This window comes from Hippocampus zosterae, chromosome 9 (assembly GCF_025434085.1).
Source record: "Hippocampus zosterae strain Florida chromosome 9, ASM2543408v3, whole genome shotgun sequence".
Lineage (NCBI taxonomy): Eukaryota > Metazoa > Chordata > Actinopteri > Syngnathiformes > Syngnathidae > Hippocampus > Hippocampus zosterae.
Window position 1 is genome coordinate 8,985,768 of NC_067459.1, and position 14,990 is coordinate 9,000,757.

Consider the following 14,990-nt stretch of genomic DNA (forward strand, 5'->3'; position numbering starts at 1 on the left):
GCCAATCATTCTGAGACAGACTCTCCATGACTCATTATCAAGCCATTTTCTTGAGAGTTTATCCTCAGTCTGTGACAACCATTTTGACCTTTGGACAGTTTATAGTCCTTAATGAACTGAACGTTTGTTTCTGGAGCATGGGAGGAAGCCAGAGAACTGTGAGGCAGATGTCCTAACCACTCATACACCGTTCCGACCCCAGCACAGTTAAATGTGCTAAATACCCGCACTCCCCAATTAAAAACAAGTAAAAATGAATATCCATTCTTACACAGTACATGTTTAATACTAATGCGACAATTGAACTTGATTTGTCGCCCCCCCCCCCCCCCCCCGCCAAAAAAAAAAGATTTAATGTGCATCAATGATGCAACTGTGACGTTCTTGGAAAATATTGATACTTTTTGTCATGTATTTTTTTTAACTGAATAAAGCCAGCGTAAGATATTTTTTTCCGAAATCTTTCATAGAAAGAAAATGGTATCATTGACAAAATATGCAATCATGTGCATGTTACGCAAGAAGCATTTGGGGATGTTCTGGCTTGGCAGCGAACAGCTATCAATAAACCCCACCCAAAGTGGGGGGGACATTTGTTGGAAAACATCGGGAGGCAGCCGTTCATTTATTTTCAACAAGTTGCAGGAGCTGCAATTAAACAGATGCCACTAATAAGCAGTTTGCCCACCGCGAAGGAGCAGCTGCGAGCACAACCTCTATGCGGTCACGTGTGGTTCTTGTTCCACTCAAACCACGCGGTGCCAAGTCCCATTAAGAAATGATTGAACTTATTTTTCTAGCAAAAGCCTACACATAAAACTCTCCTGTATATGAAAGGAATGGAATCCAGGGCGCTGGCAACCCCACAGGGGCCTCTGTGGGGATGTGACCTCTGAACGGGAAGTAAGGAGACAAACTTGATTGTGATTGACAACTGGAACAAAAACGTGTTGCCTCACTTTTCAGTATCAGCCGGTGTCGTCTCCTCATTGCGTCACAGGCTTTCATCGGCGAGCCTACACCCATCCTGACACATGTTTGGACACATTTCACAGGCCCCACTCTGGCCTTAAATGTGGATACTCACCGGAGACACAATCTGACGAGAGCTAAATACCAGATCTTACAGTCCCTCTTAAGTGAAAATACTGGATGTCTCCTAAATTCGACAAAACACAGAGTAGGGGGACGAAAACCCTGGCTAATTTTGATTTTGACACTTGTGGCCGTGATGAATCATTCAAAGCCCGTAGGACAGATCTGGTCTGCTGCCACATCATTTCAACCAACCCTCATAGGCAAATTATATCAACTTCATTTTTCTTGCTAAAATATAAAATTACAAATTTTCTTTCCTTTTAAAACACTGCAATATAGTGAATGTTTTTTGTTGCCAATCCCTTGTTAAAAAATAAAGGTGATAATTATTCATTTGAACTAAATTTTTACTGGCCTATAATTTGTTGCATATGTTATATGAGGGGCGACCCGGTGGTCGACTGGTTCGCACGTCAACCTCACAGTCCAGAGGCCGTGGGTTCGATTCCAGCGCCAGCGTTCCTGTGTGGAGTTTGCATGCTCTCCCCATGCCTGCGTGGGTTTTCTTCGGGTACTCCGGTTTCCCACCACATTCCGAAAAAAAACGTGTGGCAGGTTAATGGAACACTCTAAATTGTCCCTAGATATGAGTATGAGGGCGGATGGTTGTTCGTCTCTGTGTCCCCTGCGATTGGCTAGCAACCGGTTCAAGACCCAAAGACAGCTGGGATGGGCTCCAGAACGGCCCGCGACCCTTGTGAGGCTAGAGTGGATCACAAAATGGATGGATGGATGGAATATGAGACAATTATACACTTATTTGGGTTCACAATCATGACGGCCCTCCGAGGGAAACCATAACAATGACGTGGCCCTCGACAAAAATTAGTTGGTCACCCCCACATCCTGGTTAACAGTTAAGTTGGCTTTGTCTGGAAACAAGACTGCATGTGCAAACTATTTTCTTTGACATTTGTGGTGAATGACTTGTGAGACACAAAAGTACTCGACCCTTCAGGTCATTTATTATTTGGCTATTGTTCCATTTGATGTCACAATTCCTGAGGCAGTGAACTGCGTTGACCACACATGAAGACTTGAGATCGTAAAATGTTGAAGAGGTTTAAAATGGAAGATTATGGACCATTTTCTGAGCAGATTAGGACCGGCAAAAAAAAAAAGGGAAATTTTTCGGAGTTGTGTGTACCCCGTTCAAATATTGTTCCTGCAAAACAAGAGGTATCCCCTCGTATGTACATATTTTACACACTTAAGCACAAAATGAAAGGACCACATAAATCCAGAAACAGATTTATGTTACTCGTCACCTGGCCAGATTTTTCTTTTAATTACAGTCTGCATCCTGTTTGTCAAGGACAGGAAAACGTTAAGGCCAATTTGTTCGTCACTTTCATGGAAATGTGAATTCAGCATGTGCTGACTGTGATGACTCTGATTCCACTTACATGAGGAATAAGAGTCGTTATTCATGTTTATCGCAGTGCTAAAACACTTTGAATGGATTGTCCCAGCTGAATCGTAAATCTCATTTTTTTTTAGACTGAGTCATTTGCATTTAGCAGTTTGGTTAGTTTGCGTTAATTGTCTGGTACCTGTCTGTGGTCCCTCCCCTCTCTCCCTGTCTCTCTCTCTCTCTCTCATAGTTCTCAGCGAATAATTATAGTCATACAGTCTTTTCGTCTGCTTTTTCAATCAATACATTGAATAGCATTTTTCCCGTGGCATGAAGAGACTTTAGGACCAAGTTCTTAAACATAACAAACAGGTGACCCGTTGTCCAGTGGTCACAGTGCAGTGGCGCAGGGTTCGATTCCAGCCACCCCGTGTGGAGTTTGCAGGTTCTCCTCGTGCCATCCTACCTCAAATGTAATATTGTTCAAATATGTGACCGATAGAATTAATGCCGACAAGCAGCCACCCACTTTTGTGATGTTTCATTTCCATCCACAGGAATGATGCGTTTAAACCAAAGGTAAACAAGATGAAATTCCATCGCACGATCCTAACGTCTCGGTTTAGTAAACATCACACCACATTCTGTGAGGTAAAGGGGGAAAAAAACGGAATAAATATTTGCATCAAAAGGACTTGAAACTGCTTGTAAACTTTTGGGATTATGAAGATGTACTGTGTCTTTAAATGCAAGACAAAAAAGGCCTAGGTGTTGTAATAACAGGAGCAGATGTTAATTTTAAATATTTATGCGTTTTTTAATAAGCATCCCTCAAATCCGCGTTTCAGAATGGTAACTTCTACTGGCTCATCCTCGACCGACCGAGGTACACACATCCTTATAATTGGGCCGTATTTGAGTATCCGCCTACTGGGTCAAAGTGACATCGCCTGATCGTAAGATTCTCATGAGTGAGTGTTGTCAGTCTTCCTCCCGAACCTGATCAGAAAACGGTCATCGTAAATGTTAAACCTGTTATATGCCTCAAACTCATCTTTGGTCCACGACAGACATTTGATTTGGTGGAGTACACGTGCGATCATCGGTGGAGATTAGTTACATATGTGATATGTCGTTAGGGGGCGGCCCAGTGGTCGAGTGCTCACAGTGCAGAGGTCGTGGGTTCGATTCCAGTTCTGGTCTTCTCGTGTGGAGTTTGCATGTTCTCCCCGTGCCTGCGTGGGTTTTTTCACAGGTACTCCAGTTTCCTCTCATATTCCAAAAACATGCATGGAAGGCTGATTGAACACTTTAAATTGTCCCTCGGTGTGAGTGGGAGTGCGGATGGTTGTTCTTCTCTGTTACCCCTGTGATAGGCTGGCAACCGGTTCAGGATGTCTGTCCCCCGCCTACTGCTCGAAGACAGCTGGGATAGGCTCCAACATGCTCCGCAACCTTTGTGAGGATAAAACGGATCAGACAATGGATGGACGGATATGTTGTGAGGCAACTCAAGGCTCAAGTACACCAGTGGCACGCACTAAAAACACCAAAGATGAGTTTTTCAAAAAATTGGTGATGTTAAAAATCATCTTGTGTGCACCTTGCTTCAAGGGCCGTTCGGATGGAGTGAATTGGCATTTTGAACAACAGTTTGTATTATCCAAATTTGGTCACCAATATGTCCAGATCAGTAACCTTTAAGATAAGATAAGATAAGATATCCCTTATTTGTCCCACACTGGGGAAATTTACAGCCTCCAGCAGCAAGAATGTGGGTAGAAAGAAGAAAAAACAAACAAACACCGTTCAATTAAGTGCAATATAGGGTAAATACAAAATGGATAAATCGCAGTGCTATTTACAATTGTTTTTCACATCATTTTAATTATTATTATTATTATTATTATTGTTATTTTTATTCAGCAGCCTGACAGCAGTCGGTAGGAACGAGCGTCGGTATCTCTCCTTCTTGCAGCGTGGGTGCAAGAGTCTCTGGCTGAAGGAGCTACCTAGTGCTGTCAGGGTGGGCTGGAGAGGGTGGGAGGGACTGGCCATCATAGCTTTTAGCTTAGTTAGCATTCTCCTGTAGCCACCACCAAGTTTAAATCCTTACCATTAACAAAAGTGTGTGTTGTATGTGATAGTGGACCACAACATTTGGCCTACCTCGCCTCTCTGGCAAAGAGCCAAGCAAGGCAATTGCTGTAGAGGATTCTGCAGAAACCTGAGGAGGACCATTACCCCAGATGTGTCTATCTGTGGCACTTAATTTCATTACGTAAGCACTCAGGCTGTTTAACCAAAGATATAACATTATAATCAGAACCTTGATCCAGGTAGTCACTCATATGTAATGAATTTCTCCGCAGCTCGTGCGCAAGTGGAATTCACTAGAAATTCCTTTGCAGAACTTCTACGTCTTGAGGGTGTACTTTTTTTCCTGAGAGCCAAGAAAGGAAAGTCTGACTGTAACGTTTGGGTTGTCATGCTTGATTGAGGAACTCCCTGTGACTCACGTTGGCTCTGAGGTGAGGCTTTTGCGAGCTGGTTTCGTGTTGATGTGGCAACGGCGTAAGGCCTCAAGGTTCTGCTAGGGTTTTTTCATGTAAACAAGGGGTACGCGAGGGGCAAAGATTCTTCTCTCAGGCTACCGTATGGATTCTGCAGTATCCACTCGTAGCTAGAGTCTGAAAAGATTGACATGGCATCGGTGCGACTTGGAGGAGGATGTTTGCAAGCCAGAAAACTGGTTATGAAGCGGGGCCATGTTGGGGCTGGTGTAAGGAGGGAATTAGCCGGCGGAGGAGTCAGCGTGGGGAAAGTGATTCACGGGAGTGTGAAGACAGAGCTATTTAATTTATAGTATCACTCCATCATCTGTCGCTGTTCCCTATTTTTGACAGTTTTTGTTTTAAAATACAACTCTCCAGAGGTACATTCTCGATGAATCAACATTGTGTAAGTGACTGATAGCCAGCATTGTCAAAATAGAAAACAAATAAACACAGGAAAACAAATAAAACTAACTGTTGAGTAACATGCAGCGATGAATACTTTAGTATGTTGTTGTATGTATTAACTGTTTAACTCGAACACAAAGTTGAACATTTGAAATGAATGAATTACGATAATCCTCAATAAAAACGGGCTTTCCAGCACAAAATTCTCTAAAAATATAAATATCAGATCAAAAGATGAACAACACAGTCAAGCAGCATCTGTTTATGTCAATAGGGTTTGGGTGGAGTGATCGTCAGAGGAGATGTACTCCATTACATCTGATTAGATTTTTTTGTTGTTTTAGTTAAAGTGAATACTTGAATTGGCATAGTTCTATGATATAATTTTGTCTTTTCATCATACACTGAATATTTAATTATTTAAAACTGTGGTTCTTAACCTTTTTAGAGGTGTCCAACCCAATCAATTAACATTCACCTTCACTGAACCCTTAATACGTGAATTTTTTAAAATTTTTATTTCATTTTTTTAACAGGGCAGCCTGGCAGTCAAGTGGTGAGTTAACAGGTCGATCTCACATTCAATTCCAGCTCTGGCCGTCCTGTGTTGGAGTTTGCATGTTCTCCCCGTGCTTGCGTGGGTTTTCTCCGGGTACTCCGGTTTCCTCACATATTCCAAAAACATGCATGGCAGGCTTATTGAACACTCCAAATTGTCCCTATGTGAGAGTTGGAGCGTGGATGGTTGTTCGTCTATGTGTGCCCTGCGATTGGCTGGCAAACAGTTCAGGGTGTCCCCAACCGATTGCCAAAGACAGCTGGGATAGGCTCCAAGCACCCCCAGGGACCTTTGTGAACATAAAGCGTTTCGGAAAATTTATTTTTTTTACAAATTCAAGATCGAGAAAAAAAAAACTTTTTTTAAACGTTTAAACGTAAAAAAGTATGTGTCAAGCGATAAATCAACTTTTTTTTAATTGTACGATGTACTATCACGACAGTCAACCGTTGACTACTAAGTGAACAAAATTTCCCCATAGCACTGACTGGACAAGTGATGTAATGTGATCATCTGCAGCGGGCGGCTCACAACTAATTGACATGTTGAGTCGGGTGTGTCTTACCATCCAAGGCAGAGGCTCCGTGGAACCACTGATTTCGAAGTTATCCACTAGTAACTCAGAAGTAAAGTAGGTTTTTGCAACTCACATAATGTAATTATTTTGAGGACTGTTTTTACTTGTACTTGATTCACATTATTCGAACGAAACAGTACTCTTACTTGAGTGCGATATTAGGCTACTCCACAGGCCTCTCCTGATTGGACGATACAACGTACTATGAATCAATCCTAAACTTGCTCTTCTTTGGTTCAAAACCCTCAAAAGGAATTGCCTGTTTTAAGTGATCTTGCAAAACAAAAACAACCCCCCTCCACTCATTTCAGCTTGACTACAATTTAATTAAGTGAAGAAAAATGTGACCCTATACATTTGACATACAGGTACATACAGTATTTCGACAATTGCGTAAAAATACAACAACACTGACAGCAATTGCATAAAAAAAGACAACTCGTATGAACGCTGTACCGTTGGGCAGCCCTGCATGATGTGACACGTTTGCCACCTGCTGGCGGTGTAGGGCAGCGCAACAACAAAGCTGCGTGGAGCTTCCCTCTCCATTGTAACCGATTTCAAATGGTGCTAGACATGATGGCAACTCTGAACACCAGAGGAAAACGGTCATCCTTGGAGAGTCTGGACAATTTCTTGAATGAGGCACCTTTGCTGTTGGTGTCCCCTGAAGTGTGTTCCTACTCAAGAACACCGATTTCAAATGGTGCTAGATAGGATTTTATACTCTAAAACACCATCTGAAACCGGTTCCCTGGGGAGGAAGCCTCTTCTGAGTGAGCCTGATGGCCGTCATCTGCAAGACAAACAAAATGAGGCTTTTACCCAGCAAATCAGACTTTGAAACAAAGTTTATCTTTATTTTTGCTACTGTAACAAGCATGGGATTGCACTGAATGGTGAGATTAATGAAACTGGATGCCGCCAAATATTTGTGATTGTTTTGTCGTACAGTTAGCCCAAATGAAAATGTCATTTAAGTAATTTATAGCGCATAATCTACGTATCATGATCGATGCGATGGCTTCACTTGCTTGTTATTCATGATAACTGCCACTTTGCACAATCGAAATCAACAAGATGACTACAATAAAACTTGTAATTGTTTCCCCACTGCTGCACATGAACAAAGTGTACTGGTCAGATGGTCATCATTTATTCCTGATGACCATTAGGGGTGTGCAGCATGTGTGGGACACATAGGTTAGTAGATGATATAAATTTGGCCTTCGGTATAAATTTGGATCCATCGCAATAACCCTTGTTGATGACAACATTGTGTATTTGCCTCAGAGGTGAATATAGCTTCAGGAACGCCAAATAGCTTCTTGGATCATTTATTTTCAGAGGTGTCAAATTCAGGTCCAGGATGTAAAAACCTTTCCACGTTTGGCTTTCGCCACGGGTGCGTTTCCTTAACAGGAAAGTAAATGAGCTTTTGAGGAGGAACAGCTGTATGTTGCTCGGGAACTACTGGATGAATGCTAGTCGCTAAGCTAACTTTGGCCTCACCCAGGTCATGGCTGGCTAGAAATTGTGGCATCTTATACCACTTGTATACGTCAAGCAGGAGGAGAATCCTTTAAAGTCAAAAGTGTATTCATATAATATTTACAGCAGTGGTGTTGTTTATGTTGATGAGTGAGTTTTAATTTTGAGATCTGCACTATAAATGTTCTCTGTCACTTAATTTAATTTTTTTTCAAATGAATTGTTTGGTTGCACGATAATTTTTACACTTAAGTTCACATCATGAAATAAACTATTACCATGCAGCAATTACATTGCAATCGTGATCTGTATTTGGTACTTTCATAACCTTAAGAAACAACAAAATAAAAAGCATGCTACAATTATCTAGAATCTTAATCTTTTTCCAGTGTGTTGACAGCCTGTTGTTTTGAGTCCCGATGCTCCTTCCAAAGTGGGTCAGACGCAGAAAGACTGCACGACTTCCGAAACTGGCACAAGTGAGCACAACTGCGCCGGGATGAAGCACGGCCGACTTTGGACATAAATAGTTTACTGTACAGGTCCGCATCAGTTTACTTTTCAAAGGTCTGCACCTTGTTCCGAAGCCTAATTTACAGTTTTATTTGATTCAAAGCCAGGTATGCCAGCCTTGCAGCCATCCCACTGACTATGACAAAGCAACTAATCCAAAAACCTCAGTGTGCTTTTGGCAACAATTTGATTCATCAATCTGGGACTAATCCTCACTCCGTTGTGCTTCAGTTTGTAAAACGGCTGGTGTCACGCCGTTTATTATCACTGTCTTTTAATGCCACAATGCCTTGCTCGTCTTCTCTTAGAGTCTACTCCCCCTTGTGCCGTCCTGAATTCGAGATGCAAAGTCCGTATTAGAAAGTCAAAATGACACAATTGTATTGTCACCAAAGTGAGTCGCCTTGGAATCGGTGACGACGCTTTGCACCCCTAAGGCCTGGTTATGTGCATGCATGTGCGCGCGTATAAACAGAGTAGGTGCTTAATCCGCTTACAGATTAGAGGTCCTAATTTATCGGGCGTGAGAGGGGCAAACTTATCGGGCTAATGTGTTTCCACATCGAAAAAGTTTTGCGCGACATGTGTTCAGCGGGCCGAAAACTAACAGTAAAATGCTTCCTCGAAAAAAAAAAAAAGGGAGTACAATGTTAAGAGTGAAGATACACCGATACAAAATTGTATATTGTAACAGCTCCCGGATAATGAAAAGTCAATATCTGGATGAATATCGGAATTCACCCATATTAGGAGTCCATTCCCACCCCTAAAAGGACAATCAACCATAGCACATACCATAATATCACCAGTGGAATATAAAGTTTGTGCCAAAAATGTACAGATAAAGCTATCAACATCATGGGGAGGAAAAAAAACGTTTTATTCATTTTTTCCTCAATTTTTTAATGATCCAAAAATATCAGAAATTAAGGGAAAAAAATATTGTTAATAATTCCTCAGTAAGTCTATTATGAACCATTTTGATCCAAATTTGGCGCATTACCTTTCACAGTTCACTGTTCAAGAAATAATAGGAGCCTCTTAAAATGATGAGATCTTGTTTTCTGGACTCCGCAGGAGATGTTTCAGACCTAAAACGTACTATTAACCATGATCACTTTATTTGATGAATACAAATACGTGGTACCGGTGGTACGTGGGGTCTCTCAAGTTGTACGCAAGGAAGAATAACTGGATGAAATCCAATTTATATCCAACATAGAAAGAAAGTTATAGCTAGTTATGCAAACTGTTTTCACTTTTTTTTTTGATCCAGCACTACGTTTATTTTTTAAGAACAATTTGGTTGTATTTCCCCTCTAAATACTGTAAAATGCATTTGCATTTGGTCTGCTGGTACTTTAACACATTGATGTGCATTTTTTAATTATACTTTTATGTACAATAGTTTTTAAATGATTGGCATTTAAATTTGGCATTTTTTCTTTTCTTGTTCAAGTTTTTTGTTTTCTTGTTTTCGTGTTCAAGCACAGTGTTCATATTCAAACTGCAGAATGTTGATATGTCCTACAAAATTAATGGGTAGTAATAATTGTGTTGCATCTATTATCCCTGAAGCGAGTTGTGTATTTTTATATTAATCACATTTTTAATCATCGTTTGTGGAAATAAAAAAGTAAATTATTCATCTAATTGATACATTTTTGCAATGCAGTTCTGTTGTTGAGGTCTTGACAATAGCAAGGTCGTTTTTTGTTTAGTCCGACCCCTGCTGGCCACGTAGGATTACTGCAGTGAAAGGGTCAAGGGTTAAAAGCACGATGGCCGCCTCAAATCGGGTTTGCGGACTTAATTGAGACAATGGAAAACATGAAAGGAGGTCTCACGGCAAGGTAAGGTTTTCCATAGCATTATTTTGACACACAAAGCATTATTTGATGTTCTGCATTATGTTCAAGATAAAAAGATCAATGTGGGTTAAGTATTAACAACTAATCAACACACCTGCCACCCATAACCTGACCTCCTCTCCAAAACAAACAAATGGTGAATTAATGAAGCCCCCTGGGCGAGTCCCTAGTTTTCAATTGTGAACTAAACTTTGGAATCTTGGAAATAATGGTGCAAGTCAACTGCCGTTTCTGAATTCTAACAGTGCCGTTTTTGTCTTAATTTGCTCTGTGTGACTACTGACTTGTGTGCGTTCTGAACAAACGTGATAGTGTTGTGCACCTATAGCGCATATTAAGAATGAAACTATACCTTTTTATTCATCTCTTTTCGACTACTAAACCTGCCCTTGTTCTGGGCAAGGGCTAGAGTTAATTCTAGTTCCCACCTAGGGCCAAAAGCAGACACCATCACCAAATGGTTGCCTGCCAGCGTCATGAACATAAGTGATGCCTCCATTTTGCTCTGAACGAGCTCGAAGTGGTATATTACTTCTGCTGTCTGTGATAAATTGGTAATATTGTTTTTAAAAAATTGCTCCTGAGATTGCATTATATTTAGACAATATGTAATGTCCAATTATGGTCCAATGATGAAGATAAAGACGAGGTGCTGAAGCACTTTCTGCACACTTCCTGTTTTAAGACCATTTTGGCCAGCTTGCTAGCTGCTAATGATACCTATGAAAAAGCGCTGCTTCACTTGTCTATTAATATTATCATCCTCATCATCATCAACATGGTTGAGTGAGGTCCAGGATTAATTTTAGCATCTCTCGCATCCTATTCCTCAACCTTGAGTTGCTCGCTTAAGCTTTCATGAAGATTGCATGTGGCTTTCAGCAGCCATCACAATAGGTTGCGCTCTTTGTAAATATTTTTATTGATCATGGTCGCATCCCTCCGGGGCACAGCAAAAGATGACAAGACACATCACGAGTGCATAGGTTGCTAATTTGGCGCGAGAGGCTGCGCCGCTCCTTTCAAAGGGAGCGGCAAAATAACTATTGAGGTCATGCTTCCTTATCCGCAAAAGTGGGTCACTTGTTGCACTGGTCATCCTTGAAAAGGACATTTGGACTACAGATGGCACAGCGTTCACGGTCCTAAAAAAAGACCATTTATTACTAGTCATCAGCTTCCTGTTTGTCTGTGATGAACGATAATCGCATCCCCTCATGGGTAATGTCTTAGGCTATTTCACTTGCCCCCCCCCCACTCCCCCCCCCCCCCCAAAAAAAAGAAATTCCACGACCGAACGTCTCATTTTTACCTCGAGGGAGATTTGAGGAAGCCCTTTAATCTCGACACTATCGGCTAGTTCAGCGGCAGGTAAGCAAACACACCTCCCTAGACTGTGACCAGCTGGAAAGGCATCCGTGTCAAGTTTGCCAGCATGACCTATTGTCACACAGGCATGAGGGCAGATTAATTGAAACGGCTTCAGAGAAAATACAGCATTTAACGGCAACCTTCGAACAGATGTTATACTACGAGTCATCTACTCAATGCCTCTTTTGTCAGGTAGTAACTCTAAATACCCCAATTTATGAATGATATCATTCACACACATGCATTACAGTCACAACTATCATTCCAACTTGTTGCTAACCAAAACAGCAGCGCCTACACTGTTTGTAGTATGGATTAAAGTGCGGCCTCCTACCAGTAGTAGAAGTTATTATTTGGTAGCATTTTTCATGACAATTATCATTCGGGTAGACTGACAGATGGCCACTTCCCTATTTCCATCTTGATGCACCTAAGTCACGCTTCAAAACGAACAACATGACGGCTCAGTACTTAAGTGGACCGTCCTTTAAAAAGTGCACTTTGTGACACTTGGTATAGTCACCAACCAAGCAATTTTAAATGGGAAAACAGCAGCCCTGCATAGGAAATCACGGTTTCACAAGTGAACTATTCTCAAGAGAGCATACATAACTTGTGAGAGGTAAATACTGTATTGTAATTTTGTTTTAATGGCATCAAAAAGACATACAATAGGCAAATTGCCACAAGAGATGAAACAGGCAAGCGAGTGTGTGGTCAAGGAGCTATTTGTGGCTGTTAATTGTTTTTGCTTGTTTTATAAACATTAGCAGCACAGTGGGTGAGCAGTACAGCATGTTATCCCCGCAGTTCGCAGGATCCGGGGTTCAAATCTTGACTGTTCTCACTCTGCTTGCGTGAGTTTTCTCTTGGCTTCGTCCCATAAAATCTCACACGTTTGGCTCATTGCACAGTGCGTACCCCGCTTCTCTTGCCAAGTTCTGGATGGATAGCTGATTCAAAAATTGGATACAAATGAAACCCACCCCACCTGTTACTCTGCAGATGTTGTAGTGCCTCTGTTTTCCAGAAATAATTACTTAAATATAACATTTCATTGTATCTTTGAAGTGGTGTCTGCCCAGGGAATTTTGTGTAACCGGTGACTTCCAAAGCGTGTGATTCACCAACCCATCAAAACATCCACTGACTCATACGTTCTGAATGGAAGCATCTGCATTCGTTCTATCCCCGTCTGTTTATTTATCCGATGCTGCTATCGAATGCCAGCATCCTTCTGGAAGGAGGGTTGAGAGCTTCTCAGCAGCGCCCCCATGAGCTTGAGAGCCGCAACGAGTTTCATCATATCAAGTGCGCACTAAAAATGAGCCAGCTTATTGTTGACCTCCTGGCAGCTTGTGACGCAGCAAAATGTTGTTGTCACCTGAAACGCGACGCCAGATGCGTCATCACTCACGTCCATCTAGTTTTACCATCGAATTATAAAACGCACTACAAAAGAAATTGACGTGTCCGCTTTAATCGGATAGTTAAAAGTGAAATACGAGGGTGTCGATTCGTTAGGTGTTTTGTCATTGTTAACTACGTAACATGGTCGGTACTCTTCCACTCCGTGATTACGCACTGTCCATCTTTTGCGCATCCTTTTTGGGGCTTTGCCTTCACGCGTTTTGTTTACATCGCTCTCTCATCCTCGGTGAAAAGCCCCGAGTCAAGTTTTGACGCCGAGTTGCGTACACAAGTTGACGCGATGTCGCTACGTTCCGGCCGCCTCGGCGGAAATTCCCACCGGATCTCAACCCAGGCTCCACTTCTGACGCAGTTTCATTTACCTGTTGTCAAATCGAAGGGAAAACCGTGTTATTTTAAAAGCGCCCGCGGTCGCTCTTCGTCGCAACGGTGTTACGACGACGACTGAGGTTTTTTAAAATTATTATTTAAATATCATTTTGTGCACTTAACAGTAGCGCACCGGGGCTTTTATTGGGAGCACTTCACGCAAACATAAGGAACTACTTTTAGTGGTATTCTCGGCGCGACATTACGCAGCGCGATGACGCGCTCTCCCCTTTCAATAACATAAATAACTTGCGTGTTTATAGCGGAGATTATCTTCCTCTCGAGCAGCTGGTTTGTCGTCGGTCCTCCAGCCCTTCGGCGAGGACTCGGCCCGCTGTGGTTGTTCCCTTCGCCGACACCGTAGGCCCCAGGAGCGCACGTTTATCTGCGGCGTATCCCACAGTAACGATTTTCCATAGCGCAAACAACCTCCAACCCGCCCACAGACACTCCCCCGGTCGTCGATTGGTGGAGAGCTCACGAAACATGTCGTCATAGCCGGAATCACATGTGGCTGACGCATGTTTACAAACAACATTTGAGTCACGTGGCCAGAGGTACCAGCTTTTACCGTAAAGCTCCTCCCTTTGTCGTGCTCACATCCTCTTAGTGCTCTGACATAACTAGGCTGCGTCCTCTGAAGGCCGCATTTCGGCCGCATGGCGTAATTTTCGGCGCATCTCGACCGGATATGGTGTCCAAATTCAAGAAAAGCAATTCGCGCTGGCTCCTGCGGCGCATTCATAGGCTCCTCTTCATGAAGCATATGTACTGCACAAATCGTGGCGAATTTGGACAGGTTTGATGTGCACTTTGAAATCACGTGTGGGCGAGCTGCGCCGGAAGTGACGAATGGTGACAGAAAATGCGGCCTTTGGAGGCCTTTGTACACAGCCAATGCTGCAAATACACGGACTTTTAAATGAATGGAGTCACGATTGGCCAGCGTGGCTGAAGCCAGGTGGCAGCTTACGTTGCCATTGGTACTGATGTCTTGTTATTCCCCCCCCCCCCCCCTCCCCACTGAAAACACTAATTAGTGCGTGTCTCACACTAGCTCCCCTGTGTGGTGTAATGAGAATCTCTCAAATTATTAAAATCACTGTATATGATCGTATGTTGTCTCAGTATTGTGACATTTTGATTTCACAGCGTTTCCCCCCTGATGGCTGTGATGTCATTTAAATGTGTTCATAGTTCCAACAACACATGCAAACAAATCGTGGAGTCGCACTTGGAGACAGACCACAATTGAGAATATTTATAATTCCATTCCAACCGATGAAATGTGCATGCAGTGCTTCTACCAGATTTATCGGTACAACCGTACTCCAAACACTGTTATTTTACCGTGAAGAAAGAAAATAATGCAGTGGAGAAATATAACAATTTC

The 14,990-nt window shown here is 42.3% G+C and overlaps 1 long non-coding RNA gene across 1 annotated transcript; it reads right to left on the minus strand.

Annotated features, from left to right (window-relative positions):
* Positions 1 to 2,003: 2,003 nt before the first annotated feature.
* LOC127607204 (uncharacterized) lies at positions 2,004 to 8,002 on the minus strand. The gene is made up of 3 exons (XR_007964012.1): positions 7,008 to 8,002; positions 5,995 to 6,263; positions 2,004 to 3,907 (listed from the first exon to the last, which is right to left on the minus strand). It is a non-coding gene; the product is annotated as an uncharacterized LOC127607204 (long non-coding RNA).
* Positions 8,003 to 14,990: the final 6,988 nt, after the last annotated feature.